This window comes from Mirounga angustirostris, unplaced genomic scaffold, assembly GCF_029215605.1.
Source record: "Mirounga angustirostris isolate CCGP_5_RB_7025 unplaced genomic scaffold, mMirAng1.0.hap1 SCAF_13, whole genome shotgun sequence".
Lineage (NCBI taxonomy): Eukaryota > Metazoa > Chordata > Mammalia > Carnivora > Phocidae > Mirounga > Mirounga angustirostris.
Window position 1 is genome coordinate 9,302,145 of NW_026991721.1, and position 20,001 is coordinate 9,322,145.

The window sequence follows — 20,001 nt, forward strand, 5'->3', positions numbered from 1 at the left end:
CTTTTGATGGGATGCCCCTGACTACTCTGTGGGTGGGGGCGGGAGGGGGAGGGGGTGACAGAGCAGCTCAGCAGAAGGGAAGGTGGGCTTTGGACGAGTTGATGGCAGTGGGGTGAGGGTTTGAGAGACACCTGGACAGGCTCAATGCTGGCTAGAACAGAGCGGGTGAAGCAGAGGGAGGTGACAGGGTGAGCTGGGCGGGTTTCTGGCTGGGACAGCTGGGCGCATGGGGGGCTATTTCCTGACAGAGAGAATTCATCAGGTGGAATAGGGTTGGGGATGGGGACCGAGTGGAGCCTTCTCCGACCTGCAGTTCCCGTGGCTGATCTTGCACTACTATACCCCTCCATTATGAGCTCCCCATATAGTGTTTTAACTGTGCGATTCTTTTTTTTTTTTAATATTTTATTTATTTATTTGACAGAGAGACAGCGAGAGAGGGAACACAAGCAAGGGGAGTGGGAGAGGAAGAAGCAGGCTTCCCGCTGAGCAGGGAGCCTAATGCGGGGCTCGATCCCAGGACCCTGTGATCATGACCTGAGCCGAAGGCAGACGCCCAGTGACTGAGCCACCCAGTAGCCCCTAATTGTGCGATTCTTTACTTGACTCTTTCATGTCACTGTTGCTAAACAGGGAGCCATGGCATGAATCACTGCAGGAGCCCTGCTCGTCATGTGATATCCGGAGGCCACAATGAAGCTCAGAGGTGCCTAAAGACGCTAAGAGCACCAATTCCAAGCTAGCCAGCCACGAGGACTCGCTGAGTAAGCTGCTGTTGTGTCCAGACAATGTAACACCAAGCAGCTGATCGATCAGGAGAGGAAGATCTTCTGAACTAAGAGGGGAATGATCTCCACGGCAGACTGCAGAGGGAAGAGAAACAACAGCAAGGCAGAACAGAGTAAAAAAATACCTGGATGAAAAAAGAGCAAAAAGGAATCCACGTAGGTAACTGCTTGTGTATGCATAAAAGCTCTCTGGAAGTAGCCATGGAAGAACCATGCGGGAGGGAGACTGAGAAAGGAAGCTTTTCACTTTCAACATTTTGGTGCCCTTGGAATTTGGAATTGTGGAAATACCCTATCGATTCGAAACATTTTTTTTTTTTTTAAGTAGGTTCCACACCCATTGTGGAGCCCAACACAGGGTTCCAGCTGATGACCCTGAGGTGAAGACCTGAGCTGAAATGAAGAGGTGAATGCTTAACTGACTAAGCCATCCAGGCTCCCCTCAAAACAAATTTTTTTAAAAAGATTATATTTGGGGCGCCTGGGTGGCTCAGTCGTTAAGCGTCTGCCTTTGGCTCAGGTCATGATCCCAGGGTCCTGGGATCGAGCCCCGCATCGGGCTCTCTGCTCAGCGGGAAGCCTGCTTCTCCCTCTTCCACTCCCCCTGCTGTGTTCCCTCTCTCACTCTCACTCTCTCTGTCAAATAAATAAATAAAATCTTTGAAAAAAAAGATTATATTTATTTATTTATTTGAGAGAAAGAGAGAGAGAGTGCACAATCCAGGGAGGATAGAAGGGGACGGAGAGAGAGAATCTGAAGCAGACTCCTCACTGATCGCGGAGCCTGATGCCGGACTCAATCTCACCACCTTGAGATCATGACCTGAGCTGAAGCCTAGAGTCAGAAACTTAAATGACTGAGCCACCCAAGTGCCCCTCAAAACAAATTTTTAAAGGTAGAACAGGTCTGACACCTGCCACAGCATGGATGAACCCTAGGGACATTATGCTAAGTGACGAGCCAGTCACAGAAAGACAAATGCGGTATGACCCCACTTATATGAAGACCTTAGAGGCGTCAGGTTCATAGGGACAGAGAGTCGAATGGGCTTGTCAGAGGCTGCAGGGGGAGGAGAATGGGCAGTTATCTTTGTTTCATGGGACAGTCTCAGTTTGGGGTGGTGAGAGTGTCCTGCAGGTGGATGTCCTGCAGGTGGTGAGAATGTCCTGCAGATGGATGTCCTGCAGGTGGTGAGAGTGTCCTGCAGGTGACCTGCACTCACACTGCATCACAGTGTGAATGTCCTTGCCACCACCGAACTGAGCACTGCAAAATGATTAAGATAAGAAATTTTGCTATATGCATTTTACCACAATTTAAAAAAGTAATAAAAGGGTAGATAATAATAAAAGAAAATGTAATAAATAATAACGTAAAATAAAAAAATAAAAAAGTGCAGAACGGGTTTTAGAATTACACTGAATTGAATCCCCGACCCATCGCTTACTAGCGGTATTATCTTGGGTCAAGTAGGTAACCCCTCTCTGCCTCAATTTCCGTGTCTGTACCGTGGGCATAATACTATTATCTGTGGCACATTAAGTGGTGCTGGCGTGGCGAACGTGCTCTGTGAATGAACCTTGCCAACTATTGTATTTGCCCATCTCCGCTGGGAAGACCTTTCAATTTGGAGTTTCCTTGTCCAAGTCTACACGTGAGTGACCAGAGCAGGGAAGCTCTCCTTCCATGCTCAGCCTAGCTCATCAGGAGGAGCTTTTCTTTTGTTCCAACTCCTGTGCTGTGTCCACCACATGCTGAGCTGCGAAGGCTTAGCTGACACCCATGTTCCTGACCTGACCCTGGGGCAAGAGGGGATAGGTGAGCTTACACGAAGAAAAAGGAGCTCTGAGGTCCACCTGTACATAAGCTGTGTCAAGAGGCTTAGAATACCCAGGAGTATCTTCATGTCCCCTGAGTTGTAGACTTGTAGAGCGAGGGTCTCTCCACGTGTTTTCCCCTGAAGCAGGGAGGGCTTCTGGACACATGGCGTGACTGCCTGGGGACACAGTGGCTGTGCAGAGAATGGCCTGATGAGTGTCATCAGGACAGTTGATCCGGTCAAGCATCTTAAAAATGCAGCCTTTGTGAAAGACTTCTGTCTGTGCCATCGAGGGCCGTCCGTGCTCTTCTCCACGGTTTGTTGGAGGGGAAACGTGCATGTCCTGCTCTTGTTCCCACCATCTCTCTCCGGAGGCTCCTTTTCTGGTTCCTCTGTTCCTCCATGTTCCTTCTTCTTTCCCCTCCCTCCCCTCCTCTGTATTCTCTCCCTGGGCACTCATCCCTGCTCATAGTTTCAGTTACTTCCTACGTTAAGACAACTCCCTAATTTTTATCTCCATCTCAGCGTTCTTAGAACTGCAGCTTTGACCATCCAATGCCCGCTAGACATCCTCACCTAAATTTTTCAAAGGCTTTCAAACTCACTTTGTACGAAGTCAAACTCATGATCTAAGACTGGTAGATTTTTCCCCAGGATTCCATATCTCAGCAAAAGACCTCACCACCCAATTGGTCACATAACCTGGAGACACGTCTTTGATGCCTCACCCTCCCTGGGGTCATCTTGACCCAGCCTCATATCCACCACCAAGGGCATGGGCTTGGACACAACTCTGAGAGTGCCCCCCTTGCTGTTCTCTGAGGGCCCTTCCAGATCTGTCAATCGACCACCCAGGTCCTTCTCTTTCTCATCCAACTCCTTCTGGGGCCGTCAGCTCTGGGCATCACAGTGGGCTCCTGAGGCTTAATTTATTTCCTTTTAGTTTATTTCCTTGGACTATAAGGCCCTATCGTTAAGCTGTAGAATTCAGCTTTGGGAATATCACAGATTCATGATAGGTTTATTTGAAGGGCTCCTTATCTAAGAGGTAAAAAGACAAAACAACAACAACAGAACAGCCCTCTGAAAGCTGAAAATACAAAGCTGTTCATTCTCAAAAGAAAAGAAAACAAAACCCCCACAATATGAAATACCGCCTTCCTCCTGGGTCTGACTCCATGATCCCGTGATCTGCTCTCTTGAGGTCAGCCCATCTTTCGGGCTCAGTTTCAGGTGTGTGAGTCACATGCTCGACCCGCTGGGGCACCCCGAAGCCCCCCAGTGCTGCCCCTACTGGGTCAGTCCCTCTGTGAGCTGGTGGAAGGAGTGGCTGGGGCCTGCGTGTCTCCCAGCACATCACCCACAGCCTTGGACTCTGTTCTCTACATCTCACCTTCATGGTTCCAGGCCCTGGGAACAGAAGAGCTGGCTCCTGGGTCGCTGAGGAACCTGACGTCTAACATCTCTCCTGCCATTAGGAGGGTCTGCCATGGCCCTTGGACAGTCAGCCCCTGCTGTTCTCGGGGCAGTGGCCTTCCAGGTATGAGGCTGGGGGTTTGTCTCAGTTCTGGGTGGGACCTGGAGGGCCACCACCAAGTGTCTTAAGGCAGGCTCTTCCATCCTGGTCCTTGGGAGAGCCCTGCTTGGCGGTGGGGGGTGTTTTTCTCCCCTGCCAGGGAGCCTACAGAATAGCCACTTTGATTTGCTGTGTGCAGTAGTTAGATAAAAAGTGTTAGTCAAGGCTCAGAGTTTCTTAGACTCTAACACCTGCTCCTCAAATCCTTAAACCCCATACACTGTGAGCTCCAGGCCAAAACCCTTGAGCCTGCCTTAGCACAGGGGGAGGGCAGGGAGCGGCTGTTTCCGGCTACACGGGGCAGTGACCCGGTCACTGTACAAGGAAACCAGTTTGAGGGAAGACAAGCTCCTTGGTTATTAGCGCTGTAGACATGGCAGTGAATGTGCATGGTTCCTGCCAGAGCCCCCCTCCCCCAGCCAGAACTGTACCCTGGGTTGGCTGTGCTTGTGTCTGTGTGAGCCCTGACCCCAGGTTTGCTGGAGCTTCAGGGGCAGGGCTGGGGGAGTGGCCAGGGAGTCTGCCTTGGAGGGTATGCCTGGTTCTGGCCCATGAGAGGAGCAGGAGAAGGAGCCTCAGCCAGAGCCTGAGGGTCCCGGGGGATCTGGAAGTCCCCCTTGGGGACTTGGACTATAAAACCTTAGGCCTGCTCGTCCTCCCCCGATATTCAAGGGGCTTGTGTGTGTGTGTGCATGAGGTCCCGGGTTGGTGAGTCATGTTCAATGCCCCTTGGGGAGCCTCTGCAGGCCCCATTTAAGGGTCTGGTAGCAATGGTGGGTGGGAAGGCTTGGGCCGGCAGGTATGGACTGGGACCAGATGTTCAGCCCCTGGGCCCAGTGCTTGGTGTATCCTAAGGAGCAGGAAGTTGGGGTGCCGCCTGTTCCGGCATTCGGCTGGCTGCAAGTCCCAGCATGGCCCAGAAAACAGGTTGGAGGCCTGGGTGGGCCCTTCTGATCCTATCCATCTGGCTGGGTTGCTGAAGGGGGACTGGTCAGGCCACAGGTTCATGAGATCAGCTCGTGGGGTCAGCTCATTGGGCAAGCTGCAGAATTCAGGCTCCTTCCACCCTGGGCTTCTGGCTCTGTGCTAGCTCTGGATGCAGCCTCTGAGCAGAGCAGATTTCCCCTTGTGGGTTTGGTTTATTCTCTTCCACCTTGGCGTCTCCTCGGGCTGATCCCTGCATTGACCCAGGAGGGCCTGGCAAATTCTGGACATTCCAGCCATTTTGGCCGCCAGCCATGATGCCTAGGACCTGTGAATTTTTTAGAGTGCCCCCCCCCCGGCTCCAAAATAGAAAAAGAAATCCTCAAAATTGTAATTAATAAGTGTTTATTTAGGTAACATCATTTCAACTAGCTTACTGCAACTCGGTTCAGCTATGACCTAGCTTTATGTAGAAGCAATAAAGTTTAACTGGTATGAACAAAATGCATAATGTATTCTCAGGCTCAGAATTATTAAATTTATACAAGCCCCTTCAAAAGTTTATAACCAAAATTATGCATAGTGTGAGAAGTGTGTATATTTTAATGTGTTTGATATGATGTGGGGTGGGAACATCAAAACTAGGAAGGTCTCACGTCCCGCTCTCCCAATGTTTGCAGCTGTGGGCCTTGCAGAGCACAAGCCACCATCAGAACAGGAAGAGAGGGATCAGAGCGAAGAAACGCCCCACTTTGTCTCTGGTCCCATCCTCTGATCTATCGCTAGAACGTTCCATTGGCCTAACCAACTGATATTCAGCCAGCGAGGGAGCCCCACTTTTGTAGTCCATAGGGGCAAGCTTCCTGGGGGCACAGAGCAGATCAGAGAAAGGCAGAGAACGGACAGGTAGGGTGAGGGTCAAATATAGAATAGTGGTATCATTCTAGACATATAGTTCTGGATCTTGCTTTTTTCACTTCATGTTATGTCTTAGATATCTTTTGAAACTTTGGCTCTTATAGATATACTTGACTTTTTTCAAATTACAGAATATCCCTTTGTAGGATGTCATATAATTTGAGTTCCCGGTACCTTATAGATGGAGGTCTGTATTTTTCCCAGTTTTTCTGCCATTACAAGCCGCACCCGGTGCCACTTGCTCTGGGGACTTGCCCTGTAACAGAGATGCCTGGATTCAGACCTGCTGCCGCTGTCGGGTGGTGCTAACTCTCCAGGCTGAAGTCTGTCTGTTCCTGCTGCAGAGGTCGGGGCTGGGAGATTGGGAGCAGGAGGGCGCTTGTTGATGGCAATTGCTCTGATTTCCCACGGGAGCCTTGGGCATTTTCCCGGGGCAAGTTGTTCCTCAGCCCCAGACCAGGGCAGGAGTCGGCAGAGATGCTGCTGGGGCTGCTGAGAGCATCCTCTGGGTACCCATTGCCTACCCCAGCTGGGAGTCGGACCCAGGCGTGAAGTGACCTGGTGTTAGCTGTTTCTGGAGGCTGAACCTGAGAGTTTCAGGGAGGGGTGGCGGTGAGTCAGGCGGTGACCTGTTGGGGATCAGAGCCCTTTCTTGGCTCCCCAGCCAGGCAAGCAGATGAGCTGAAACCTGGAGGGTGGGAGGGTGGAGCAGGCCTGGGACCTGGGGCTGTTCCCCGTGGAGCCTGGCAGAGCCGGCCGGTTCTTTGCTCTGGGACAAGCCCTCTTGAGGGGTGGGGACAATGGAGTTGATGGAAGTCCCTGTTCTGTGGGTGGAAACTGTTTTCCCTCCACTTTACAGGGCAGCTCTGGGGATTTGGGCTGGCTGGGGGGTTGACATAACACACAATACGATTCACTTCTTGCCCTTTCCCAGGAAGCTTGCTTAATTCTGCAGGTTCTTTGTTCGATGGTGAGTCACCCAGGTCCTACCTTTTGTGTCTGTCCTCTCTCCCCTTCCCTGCCTTGGGCCTGTTCCCACCCACAGACGTGGCAGTTCACCACTCAGGCCCCTCTGGGTGGGTTGTACGGCCCTGCTCTCGGCCGTCCTGGGGGACATGAGCCACCTTGGTCAGCAGACATGGGTTGGTCGGCTGCGTGGCTCTGCAGGGCTGCAGCTGTCCTAGATGCACAGGGTCGGGGGCGGGGGGCGGGGAGAAGACCACCTCGAGCTCCCTCTGGCTCTTAGTCTGAGGCAAGGGGCCTCCCACCCAAGAGGAGCCTGGTGGGCCCCTGGCTCTCTGTCCCCCAGACAACCACGTGTGATGTCCCCTCTGGGCACCACATCACTTCGGCTCCAGCGGGGTAAGGCCTGCTCTCAAGCAGAGGTGTCCACACAGTGCACTGGGGCTTCCCTTATTTATCTATCATCACCGTCTTTTTCCATCTATTTTTATTTAAAAAAAATTTTTTTTTTTTTATTCATGAGAGACAGAGCGAGAGAGAAAGGCAGAGGGAGAAGCAGGCTCCCAAGGAGCAGGGAGCCCGATGCGGGACTCGATCCCAGGACCCTATGATCATGACCTGAGCCGAAGGCAGACGCTTAACGACTGAACCACCCAGGTGCCCTTATTTTAATATTATCATTATTTTTTAAAGATTTTATTTATTTGATAGAGAGAGACACAGCGAGAGAGGGAACCCAAGCAGGGGGGAGTGGGAGAGGGAGAAGCAGGCTTCCCATGGAGCAGGGAGCCCGACGTGGGACTCGATCCCAGGACCCTGGGACCATGACCTGAGCCGAAGGCAGATGCTGAACTACTGAGCCACCCAGGTGTCCCTCTATCTATTTTTATAACTAAAATAGTTACATTTTATATTTATGTTTATATATTTTATGTAATATATATTATGCAATGCATATTTATCTCATAGACGTATATAACATATGTATTGCATATAATTCATAATATATAATATTTATATTGTAACTAGAATAACATGTAATTTATTCAGCTTTCATTCTGTTAAGGGGATGGAAACTTAGTCACGGTCATTCCCTCCCACAACCTCCCCAGGGTCATGCCTAACTTCTAGGCGCTTGTGCGGGACTGAGAGTCGGGGGGATTTGTGTCGGTGAGGGCATCCGGAGCTTGATGTCCCCCATCCCTAGCCCGTGATAGTACTGTTGTTTGTAGTGGTCTTATTGTTGTTTTTGTTTTTGTTTTATTTTTAAAGATTTTATTTATTTATTTGAGGGAGAGAGAGAGCACGAGCAGGGGGAGGGGAGAGGGAGAAACAGACTCCCCGCTGAGCAGGGAGCCCCACTCGGGACTTGATCCCGTGACCATGGGACTCGATCCCATGACCCTGGGATCATGACCTGAGCTGAAGGCAGACACTTAAGGGCCTGAGCCACCTAGGCGCCCCTAAATCCTCTTCCTGCCTGCACCTGGAGTGGGCTGCAGCCTCTGGTTTCAGCAGGGGCCACCAATGCTTGGTAATGCTTGCTCTTCTCAGCCAATCCTTTTCTGGGTGGGGGCTCTGGAAGCCTGGCTCTTTACACAAAACCAGTGCCTGGAGGTCTTTCCTCTCCTCCCAAGGCCTAGGCTTTTGAACTTCAAAAGCCAGGAAAAAGACTTCCCCTTCCTCTGCCTTCCTCTGCCTCAGCCCATCCTGGGGCCGCCTGAGTCAGGGGAAAAGTAAAAAGAGGAAAGGAAAACAAGAAGAAAAATAACATAGGTGAATGTTTCAGGAACTCTCCACTGAGGATCGCTGGCTTGAGCCTTGGGGCAGTGGGGTGGCACAGGGCTGCTGCATCCCTGCCCTGGTGGTGAGCCCCCGGGTGAGGTCCTGGCTGCCTCTTCAGCCCAAGGCAGGCTGCCGAGGCCCCGGACTCAGAGGTTCCAGGTGGTTCTCCACAGCTGCCTCTGGCTTGTTCTTGCCTCTGTGATCTGGAAGGGACACAGGGAACATCTGCTCCGCCTTCGATGTTCTGGAGAAGGTGGTCTCCGGACAGGAGAGATGCTGTTAAGTTAGGAGAGGTTGCCAAAGTGAGGGGCAGAGACGGCACTTGAACCCGGGCCCTGTGATGCTCTGCCAGGGGGTGGGGCGGGGGGCGCCCTGCTGTGCCAAACCAGAGAGCAGAGTTTGGCACCTGCGGTTTATTGCTCCAGTCGTAAATGCACCCAGGCTCCTACGGGCAAACACGGGTCTATGCGTTTATGCTCTGAATCTCACGGACCCTCGGGGCCTGTAAAAACGCTGAAAAACAAGCTTGGCTGGCTGTAATTGACTTTCCTCTAAAATCACTGGTGGGTCTTTTCCAGGTAGATCCAGAATGCCAGGAAATATAACTAGAGAGCACGCATCCCTCGGTCCCGGAGGCTGGAGTTGGAGAGGTGCAGGTTGGGCAAGGGGACAGTTGTGAGCGGCCTGCCCCATTCTCCCCAGAGCAGCCAGAGTGACCTTTCAAAAATGTCAATCAGAGATCTTGTCACTTCTCTGTGTAAACCCCTCTTGGTTTCACACAACACTTAGAACGAAATCCCAAATCTCCCCTGGACCACACGACCCAGAGTGATGGTCCCCACGTGTCCCTCCAGTTCCAGCTTGGGTCACTCCCCCTCCCTGTGACTCGGCCCCTGGTGGCACCCTGACCTTCTTATCCCTAGGGCACATGGGAACCCTCGCTACCGGACCTTTGCTCTGGCGTTTCCTCTGCCAGGACACTCCACCCAGATTATTTCTTGATCACACCTTCTCATTGTCAGAGGTATCAACCCACACAGCTCTTCTACAGATGAGCCTTCCTGATCACCTGTGCCTCCCCCCGTCACTCTGGGTCCCGGCATCTAGTTTTCTTTCCTTCTGAGCCGTCACCACCATCTGTGGGCTTGTGTTTATTATCTGTCTCTCCCTAGAACGTAGGCTCCATGCTCAGCGGTGATTCTCTGGGGCCCAGCACATAGTAGGTGCTTTTTAAGTATTTGGTGGCTGGGATGGGGAATGAATGGGACTCTGAGCTTTTCACCCTGCAGCCCCATGTCCAGGTGTTCTGTGAACACTGGCGGGGAGGATGTGTGTAGCACATGGAGGCCGGCACATGCTAAACCCGAAAATATTCACTGTTTTCTGTGACAATTTTTGCACCCCAGGCTCACCCAGAAGCCTAGCCTCAGTAACTTCTCCTGTTCCTGGAATGAGCTCAGCTGTCTTCCCCCATCTCCGCGTGCTGGAATCTCCCCGTTTACAATCCCGCTAGCTGTACTCCTTGCTTCCCTTCAAGACCAGGCGAAGGGCGACCTCCCGCTGTCTCCCCTCGCCCCTTCGGGGAGAATAGGTCCCTTCTGCAGGCAGCGTGAGCTCAGTTCTCTCTCTCTCTCACCAGGTAGGTGCTAATCTGGTCCCCATTTCACAGATGGGGACACTGAGGCTCAGAGAGTCGCCCTCAGTCCCCTAGGCAGCCAGTGGAGGGAGCTAGGATCTCCACCCAGGGAGGTTGACCCCAACCTGATCTACACCCCCTCTGCTGACGCCGGCCCAGCGGCCTTTCCCCTTGCTTGCCGGGCTGGTGTCTGTCATCTGCCTGCAGGGACCCGAGACCTCACGGACCATCCTCACCTCCAGGCTCTGCATCCTCCTTGCTGTTCCTGGACCCTCAGGACACTGTGAGTCTCAACAACGTTGCTGGTGGGATCGAACCTAATTCTGGCCCTTCTTACCCCACCCCAAGCACCTGCTCTTTTGGCCTCTTTCCTGGGGCGGAGGTGGAGGAGGCACCATGATTTTCTTCATCTTTTATTATATACGTGGATTATTTATGTACAATTGACTTACAACATTATATTCAGATGTACAACATAATGATTCGATATTTGTATCTATTGTGAAATGACACGTCCCACCCCTCCCCCAAGAAGTCTAGGTAACGTCTGTCACGGCAGAGTTAAAACATTTTTTTCTTGTGATGAGAACTTTTAAGATCCACTCTCTCAGCGACTTTCAAATGTGCAATCCAGTGTTATTAACTGTATTAGCATGCTGTATACTACTTCCCCATGATTTACTGATGTTATAACTCAAAGTTTGTACCTTTGGGTCCCTTCATGCATTCCACCCACCCCTGATCCCCAGCATTCATCTGTTTGCTCTATTTATGAACTGCTTTTTTTTTTTTAAAGAGTCTGCTTTTTTAGATCCCCCCTTTTTAAAAAGATGTAAGTGAGATCCTACAGTATTTGCCTTTCTCTGCCTGACTTATTTCACTCAGCATAACGCCCTCAAGGTCCATCCACATTGACATAGATGGCAGGATCTCATACTTTTCTTTGGCTGAGTAATATTCCAGCGTGTCTATAAATCCATCTCTATCCACTCGGCCAGTTATTTCCATACTGTGAATAATGCTGCAGTGACCACGGAGTCCGGCTATCTCTTCGAGTTAATGTTTTCAGTTTCTTCGAATATACCCAGAAATGGGATTGCTGGACCATATATGGCAATTCTATTTTTAAGTTTTTTTGAGGAACCTCCATGCTGTTTTCCACAGTTACATTCGTTGAATGAATGTAAAAGATCCCTCTGACTGGACTCCTGAGCTTGGGCTTGTTCAGATGGATGCCACCCCACACTCACACCCTCGCTTGGCCTGAGCCCGGCTCTGCCCTGGGCCCCACAGGCCCTGGTATCATTGAGGTGGGAGAGGCGGCTAGAGGGTTTGCCCCCAGTGGGGAATCCTGGGCTGCTGAGTGGGAGCGCCCTAGACTCCCGGTGCTGCCTGTCCCCCCTCCTCAGTGAATCACCACTCCCGCCCGGCCTCCGCCCTGCCCCACTCCCATCTGGAGGCCCCAACCTCCCCTGGAGCCTCTGCCAAGAGGGCCTTCACCGTGGCTAGGAGGTGATCCCTCTCCCCCAACAGCAAGGGGACGCTGAACCCCGGGGGACCTGATAATGGGGTCTGGGGCCGTCCCGGTGGGCCCAGCCTCCGGCTGTGGGTGGGAAGGGGGTTGTGAGCGGGGCTGAGACACAGGCTGTAGCCCAGCCGTCCTCGGGTGGTTACTGGTTGCTAGCTGGGGAAGTCACATCTCTCCAAGCCTTTCCTGTCTGAAAAACGAGAGTCGCACCTGGTGGCTAGGTTGTCAGGGCTCGAGGGGGTTAGTGGCAACACGGTTGGCCTTGGCCACTTCTTGTTCTGAGCCCTGCGGTCTGGCCCCAGCTCTGGCAAGAGGCTCTCCTCAGTGAGGTCTTTCTGCCAGGAGCTGAGCTCACGGGGCGGGGTGGGCCTCAGGGGCCACTTATCAGTTGTTCTCTCTTTCCTGGGAGCTGGCCCAGAGACCAGCGGGAGGGTGTCTGCTTTTCATCGGCTGCCTCTAATTCCTTTGGCATCTCAGCTTGTCAGGAGGAGGGAGACGCACTTAACCGGTTGTGGCCCGGCTTGGTGCTGAGGAAAGAGTACTGGGCTTGGAATCCAGCAGCAGGCTTTGAAGGCTGACTGGCCACTTACTGGTTGTGAGACCCGCGTAGGGCACCCATTGCCTCTGAGCATCGAGGGGCCCATTGGAACACGGGAGTAATTATTTCTGCTCTGCCTACCCCCCCAAAGCAGAAATCCACGTGGAAGTGCTTGGTAAGCCATGTAAAATATGAAATGGGGGCCCCTCTTTGTGTCGGCATTGCCGTGGAGGGGTGGGGGGTCCTCTGCCCAGGGACTTCGCCCCACACAGGAACAGACGGGCCCGCAGGCCCAGTGCCTGGCCCCTTGTCCGGAATGGTCAAAGCCAACTTTTGGGTCCGTGGAGCAGAAGCCCATTTCAGGAGGTGCCGGCTGGTGACCCTGAAGAGTGGCAGGGGCTCAGAAAAGGAAGAGTTCACTCCGCTTGGTGTGGCTTGGGAGCAAAATAGCAGAATAGCAGTAGCTAGCCGTGCTGAGAGCTTACTACATGCCAGGCCCACGGCTGAGAACTGTCCACGTATTAAGTAGTTGACAACAGCCTTCTGAGGGAGGTTACTGTTATCTCCCCTTTAAAACATGTTTTTAAGGGTGGAAAGGCATTTCGGGAGAAGGAGTAAGATGTGGAGAGGCCTGGGGAGCCTCTCCCATCCTGGGGGCAGTGGGCCGCCCTGCCTGCAGCCAGGAGGCCTTGGCCTGCTTGGGCCTTGGCAGCCAGCCACGGGCTGGAGGTTTGAGAGAGTCAGCCCAGGAACTGTTGGAGGCTCTTGTGTGACCTAATCCTTGAGGGTGGGTGGGATGGGGTTCCTGGGAGGAGGGCAGGGGCCTTGATGGGCTGACTTCGGGGCTGCAGAGTCCACAGAACAAGGAGAGGGGTTCCTCATTCCTCTGTCTTCATTCTGGCCCAGCTGCCACCCAGGGAGCCCCCATGGGGAGCCTTGACTTTGAGACGGGCTCCGAAGCTGGGCTGTGTGTGGCCCGGGGGCTGGGGCTCTCAGAGCCCTGGGAGGCTAGGCTTGTAGCCAAGTGGCTTGAAGGGGGTCCTCCATGTGCCAGCCTGCACCCCATCGTGGGGCTGACCCCAGGAAGGCAGGACAGCCTTGCTTGCCTAGAGCTTTCTGCCCGCACTGGAAGGACAATGGCGCCTTCCTGGTCTGAGCCCCCTGCACAGCCTGGTCAGGGGGGCTGGCCCAGCTGGGGACGGGGTGGTAGGGTGATGGGGCCTCAGTGATTAGAAACAGGAAGCAGGGCTGGAACCTCTTCTCCCAAATAAAATGAAGGCCGGGGAGGCCACCGCCGAGTTGGTCACGGTGGAGGCCTTGCAGTCTGAAGCTTTGGGTGCCCGCATGCCGGTAGGGCTCTGAGGTCTGCGGTGAAGTAAAGGCAGGTGTGTGGCCCTCCCGGGAACGGGCGGCCTGCGTTTCTGCAGCACCTCCGAGGGAGGACTGCGGGCTGGGAATGTTGGGTGTGCGTGGGGGGGATTCCGTTCTGCAGGGCGCCCCACCCTGCGTCCTGACCATTTCTGCTTGGAGGCAGTGGACAAGCATGCTGGAATTCCTACCCAAGACAGGGACAGGATAAGAAAAGGCTTGAGGGAAGGGGCAGAGTTTTTTAGTCATGAGGCATCCAGGGTGTGCTATCTGTGCGAAAGCCAGAGATGAGATTTGAACAGAGATGGCCAGGAAGATTGGGGAGGCCTGGGGCAGAAAGGCCAGATCCGGGGTGAGGTCACCAGGGAAGCACGTGGAGCCACAGTGAGCTGTGGGCTGAGTAGGCCCAGGGGTAGGGAGGGGAACAGACGGAAGGGAGGAAAGGAAGAACTTGGCCTTTCTTACTTTGTAAAAGATGAAGTACTTGGTGTCTGAATGGAACATTGGGAGAGAGAGTTCAGGAGTTCAGCCCCCCCAGGGATCTGGCGCTGGATGACAGTGGGACATTGTTCTGGAAGGCGAGGGAACCGCAGCCTTTGTTCTCACTCCACTTCCACAGTAAATATTCCTGGATTTGGGGTGAGGCCGGCATCCACCTGTGCTAATTAGGCGGTAAATACTTGGGAAAACTGCCCTTTGCCTGAGAGGCACTTGGGGTAGCTCTTGTTTATTGTCTGGTAGGGCTGGCCTCGGGAAAGATTGAAGGGTGAGCACAGCCAGGAAGGGAAAGTGACCTGGGAAGGGGCCACTGTTCCTGGTGGCCACACAGGGTGAACTCGATCCCCACCTGCTCTTCTGACGCCAAGTCACTCTTTGCCAAACTTCCGGGTGGGGCCTTGTGCTCTTGGTACAACCCACATTTCCCTTTCCAAAACCTTGAGCTCAGTCCTGTTCCCACAGCCCGGCTCTGGAGGCTTCTGCAGCAGAAGGGACAGCCACGTTTGTGTTCAGAGTGGCCGGCCTGGCCCCCAGCATCCCTGCCACGCGTTCTAGCCAAACGCTCACCTGGGAGGAGGTGTGAGGAGGGGTGAGGTGGCGGTGTGACCCTGCCTGGCCCCAGGTCTTGACGGCCTCGCCAAGTCACAAGGGCTGAACTGGGGAGAAGAGCCAAGGGGCACTGTCACTCATCCAGACCAGCCGCAGGATTCGGACATACCTGTCATTGGGGGTGTTTTGTTTTGTTTTGTTTTGTTTGAAGAAACTGCAGATATTCGGATATTGGCTATTACATAGGAATGTAAGGATTGGATGGAAAGGTGGATTGTTAACTGAAAAAAGGTTTTAAAAAGCATGGATAGTATGATTTCATTTTGGAAAACAGACTCACGAATATACAGTAGATGTTAATAGCAGGAGTCACTGGGTGGTAGGAAATGTTTCCCCTATTTTTTTCTTGTTTTTGTGGATCTATGTTTTCTCGTAACTTATTTAAAAATTATTTCTTCCAACTTCTACAATGCACATATGTCCCTTTTACTTAATTACGAGGTTATTTTTAACTTAAAAATGCTGACTAAAAAATTGCTACCCTGGAAGGGAACAATCCAGGGGATGCTTGAACCAGAGCATTGGGTGGTGCACCCTCAGTCCCATCTCAGAGGTTGGGAAGAACCGACCTCTTTTCTGCTAGCTGTAGTTTAGAGCCAAAACCCCATCCAAGTTCTGTACAGAATCCAGAAAGTGCTGATATTTTGTAGAGCAAAAAACAGTTAACTCTTGAGATGATCAGTGACTGAAAAAAAAGAAAAAAAGAAAAAAAGGGAGTGAGAGAATCCCAGTCTGCTTTCCTCTGTCAACCCCATCCATGCCTGCCCCTTCTTGCTCACTGTCTGAAGATCCAACTTCACTTTATTTTATTTTTTTTAAAGATTTTATTTGAGAGAGAGAGACAGCGGAAGAGGGAACACAAGCAGGGGGAGTGGGAGAGGGAGAAGCAGGCCTCCTGCTGAGCAGGGAGCCCGATGTGGGGCTCGATCCCAGGACCCTGGGATCATGACCTGAGCCTAAGGCAGACGACGCTTAATGACTGAGCCACCCAGGCGCCCCCCAACTTCACTTTATTAGTGGGTTGGGAAAAGAAAGCAGAGAGTTTGGGGATGCCTGGGTGGCTCAGTTGGTTAAGTGTCTGCCTTTGGCTCAGGTCATGATCCCAGGGTTCTGAGATCGAGTCCTGAATCAGGCTCCTTGCTCAGCAGGCAGCCTGCTTCTCCCTCTGCTGCTTCCCCTGCTTGTGCTCTCTGACAAATAAAATCTTAAAAAAAAAAAAAAAAAAAAAGCAGTGTTTGGAGGATAAAGTTGTTAAGATGTGGTGTTCTTTCCTGCTTCTCACCTGTAGCATTCTTGGGACCGTCCCTACGCCCTACGCAGGTCTTAGAAGGCGCTGGGAGCCGTGCGAGAGGTGATGAGGATGGTGCAGGGAACAGAGAGGCTGAGCTAAACCTCAGTTTAATCTGAGTGGAACGAATGCCCCAGGGAAACTCCAGTTTCTCTGGGCCTTTTTTCATCTTTCAAAAGGGCTCCCTGTGGGGCCCCACCCATCTTTAACTCCCTGCAGGAGACAAGCTACGTATGACTGTGGCTCAGTTGTTTTGGGGTGTATGGAAGTGGGGTGGGGTACGGGAGAAAGTCGTTTGCCCACTGAATGGTACCTGCACTCTGCATGGGACCACTCTGGGCACCCACACCCACTCCCGGCCCCAAGCCTACCTGTGGTCCAAGCCCAAATCCCCGAACCCCTTTCCCGGGCCTGGTTCGCCTCATCCTTCAGCCCGGCCCCTGTTCCCTTGGGGGCCACACAGGGAGGAGGAAGAGGACAACTGGGTTTCTCCGAGTTGCACAAGCTTTTGTGGGCACGTCCTTACTCCCTGGTTGCTGCAAAGTCTGAAGGCAGAGCTGGTCTGTGCAAAGATGAAGGCTGCCCAGAGGACCACAGAGCGGGCATGGGGCTGAAGGGCCGTGTCCCCTGTCAGCTTCCCAGAACACCTCCCACTCTGATGAGAGGGACACTGACAAGGACCAAAGCACACATCCCATTCCACCTTCCTTTGCCCTCAGGGTTTGCACTCTCTCATGCCAGAAAGGAACACATCCAGGAAGGACATTATTTGAATAAACAGTTTATTGTGCAACAGCCAAGGCCCCTTCCAGCCCACGGCTGACCGCAGCATCTTCTGGGGCGGACACCGACTCTTGGCTCTGGGCCCCTCTTGTGCTCTTTCTCATCTCACCATTTTGGCGAGTTTAGGCCGAATACAGTTTATCTGTCTTCCTGGCTGGAAGGAGCAACCGAGGGCCGAGGCCGGGGCTGTCTGAGCATGCTCACCCTGGGGGCCCTGGCATTTGGCGTCACACGTGGAATAAGTTTCTGTTGTTTTAAGAGTCAGAGATATGGTTTAAGAGTCCGAGACATGGTCAATTTTCATGGGTCTTTTGGGGCATTTGCTAGCACTGTTTTTGGGACAAATCTGCTCTAAAATAAACTGTAGTGTTTAGATGAAAATGAAGGTCAGCAACAGGAACCCAAAGTTTCTTTTTATTTATTTATTTTTCTCTTTTTTAAAGATTTTATTTATTTATTTGACAAAGAGAGAGAGACAGCGAGAGAGGGAACACAAGCAGGGGGAGTGGGAGAGGGAGAAGCAGGCTCCCCGCTGAGCCAGGAGCCCGATGCGGGGCTCGATCCCAGGACCCTGGGACCATGACCTGAGCCGAAGGCAGACGCTTAACGACTGAGCCACCCAGGCGCCCCTATTTTTTTTAATTTTTAAAAATTATTTTATTTTATTTTATTTTATTTTATTTTTAAGATTTTATTTATTTATTTGAGACAGAGAGAATGAGAGAGAGAGAGCACATGAGAGGGGGGAGGGTCAGAGGCAGAAGCAGGCTCCCCGCCGAGCAGGGAGCCTGATGCGGGACTCGATCCAGGGACTCCAGGATCATGACCTGAGCCGAAGGCAGTCGCTTAACCAACTGAGCCACCCAGGCGCCCAAAGATTTTTTATTTTATTTTATTTTATTTATTTATTTGAGAGAGAGAATGAGATAGAGAGAGCATGAGAGTGGGGAGGGTCAGGAGGAGAAGCAGACTCCCTGCTGAGCAGGGAGCCCGATGTGGGCTCGATCCCAGGACTCCAGGATCATGACCTGAGCCGAAGGCAGTCGCTTAACCAACTGAGCCACCCAGGCGCCAAAATTATTTTATTTTTATTATGTTAGTCACCATGCAGTAGTTCATTAGTTTTTGATATATTGTTCCATGAATCATTGTTTGCATATAACACCCAAGTGCTCATTGTAATAGTGCCCTCTTCAATACCCATCCCCCCACCCCCCTCCCCTCTGAAACCCTCAGTCTGTTTCCCGGGTCCCAAATTTTCTGAGTGGATTATTCGGAGGCAGTCAAGATAGATAGATCAGTCTCCCTTGCGGGTCCCAGGGAATGCTGGACGTTTTATAGTTTGCTGCCCTCTAGTGGCACAGAAGTGATGAGTCTCCTCTTTCACGTAGCATCTCGCTCTCGGGAGGACGTGTGGGACAGAACAGAGGGCCATACCCGGTCTCTGCTGAGGGCATTCCCAGGCTCGTGGAGGCCACTGACTTTTCACCGAATCAGGGTCTGAGGGTAACAATCCACACCTTGGGCTGTACAAGGGGGCCGACGTACGTACCCTTACCTAACTGGGCTGCCCAGCCAAAGCGGTCGGGTGGCCTCCAAGCTGAGCCTCTGGAGCCTTCGGCAGTCTTTGACGACTAGAGTCGCTTTCCTTTTGAATGGCGGAACTGGTAAGCACAAAATGAGATGTTTCAGCTGGCCTTCCTCCTACCTCTGCCTCCCTTATCCACTCAGTGATGGCTTTCTTCTTCAGTCTCTCCTTTCCCAACCTCTCATGCAATTCTGCTTTGCCTCCTTTTTGGGCTGAATTGTGTCCCCTCAAAATTGGTTTGTGGAAGCCCTAACCCCCAGTTCTTCAACACATGAATGTATTTGGAGACAGGGCCTTGGAAGAGGTGGTTGAGTTAATGGGGCCATTCTTAGAAACCTTCTTAGAAAAATCAGCTTCTCCTCTCATGGGTTCTTTTCCCTGACATTCTTCAGACTTAACGTGAACTCCACAACAGAGAGCCCCGGGAGGTGTTGGTCTGGGTCCCCCCACCTTTCGAGCCTGCCCCTTCTGTCTCTGCTGCAGGTCTCCTGATCCCAGATGGCACTCCCTGCACCGAAGTGGCTGTTGTCCTGTTCAGATCATCATTTCTTCTTTCTCACCATTAGGGTGAGCCCTCACCCAATCTGACTGGTGTCCCCATCAGAAGAGGAAAGTTGGCTACAGATGTGTATAAAGACCACGTGAGGACACAGCGAGAAGGAGGCCATCTGCCAGCCAAGGAGAGGCCTCAGGAGACACTGAGCCTGCTGACACCTTGATTTTGGACTTCCAGCCTCCAGAGCTGTGAGAGCATAACTTTCCATTGTTGAAGTCCATGTCTGTGGTGTTTTCTTGTTGGCAGCCCTAGCAAACGATATAACCCTAACATAATACTTATTTCTACAGGGCAGTGGTTGCATTTTGAGTTTTTTTTTTTTTTTTTAATTTAGGGGGAGAGAGAGAGAGAAAGAGGGAGAGTGGGCGAGCGCGGAAGAGGGGCAGAGGGAGAGGGAGGGAGAGAGAATCTCAAGCAGACTCCCTGCTGAGTGTCAAGTCCAATGCAGGGCTCAATCTCATGACCCTGAGATCATGACCTGAGCCGAAATCAAGAGTTGGACGCTTAACTGACTGAGCCACCCAGGTGCCCCAACATTTTGAGGTTTTCAGGGATATAAACACACCCACTCCCTCCTGGGCCCCGCCACAGTTTCTCTATCTGTCCAGAGGATCCTTAAGATAAACACAGAGCAGTTTTCCTTTAATTGCATTTAATCTTCATGGTAATCCATTTTATAGATGAAAACATTCCTAGAAGTTAACTTGGGTCACCCAGGTAGTGGGGACAGTCAGGATTCAGACTCAGTTGTGCCTCCGAGTGCCACCTCCCCCTCCGTGGTTCGGAGCAGCTGGCCGGCCCCGGAAGGTCATGGGCAGGGATCTGGAAGGAGGTG

General features: G+C 52.3%; 1 long non-coding RNA gene across 1 annotated transcript; it reads left to right on the plus strand.

Annotated features, from left to right (window-relative positions):
* Positions 1–454: 454 nt before the first annotated feature.
* On the plus strand, positions 455–19,495 carry LOC135362303 (uncharacterized). Its single transcript, XR_010406830.1, has 3 exons — positions 455–944; positions 4,016–4,148; positions 19,094–19,495. It is a non-coding gene; the product is annotated as an uncharacterized LOC135362303 (long non-coding RNA).
* The last annotated feature ends 506 nt before the right edge of the window (positions 19,496–20,001 follow it).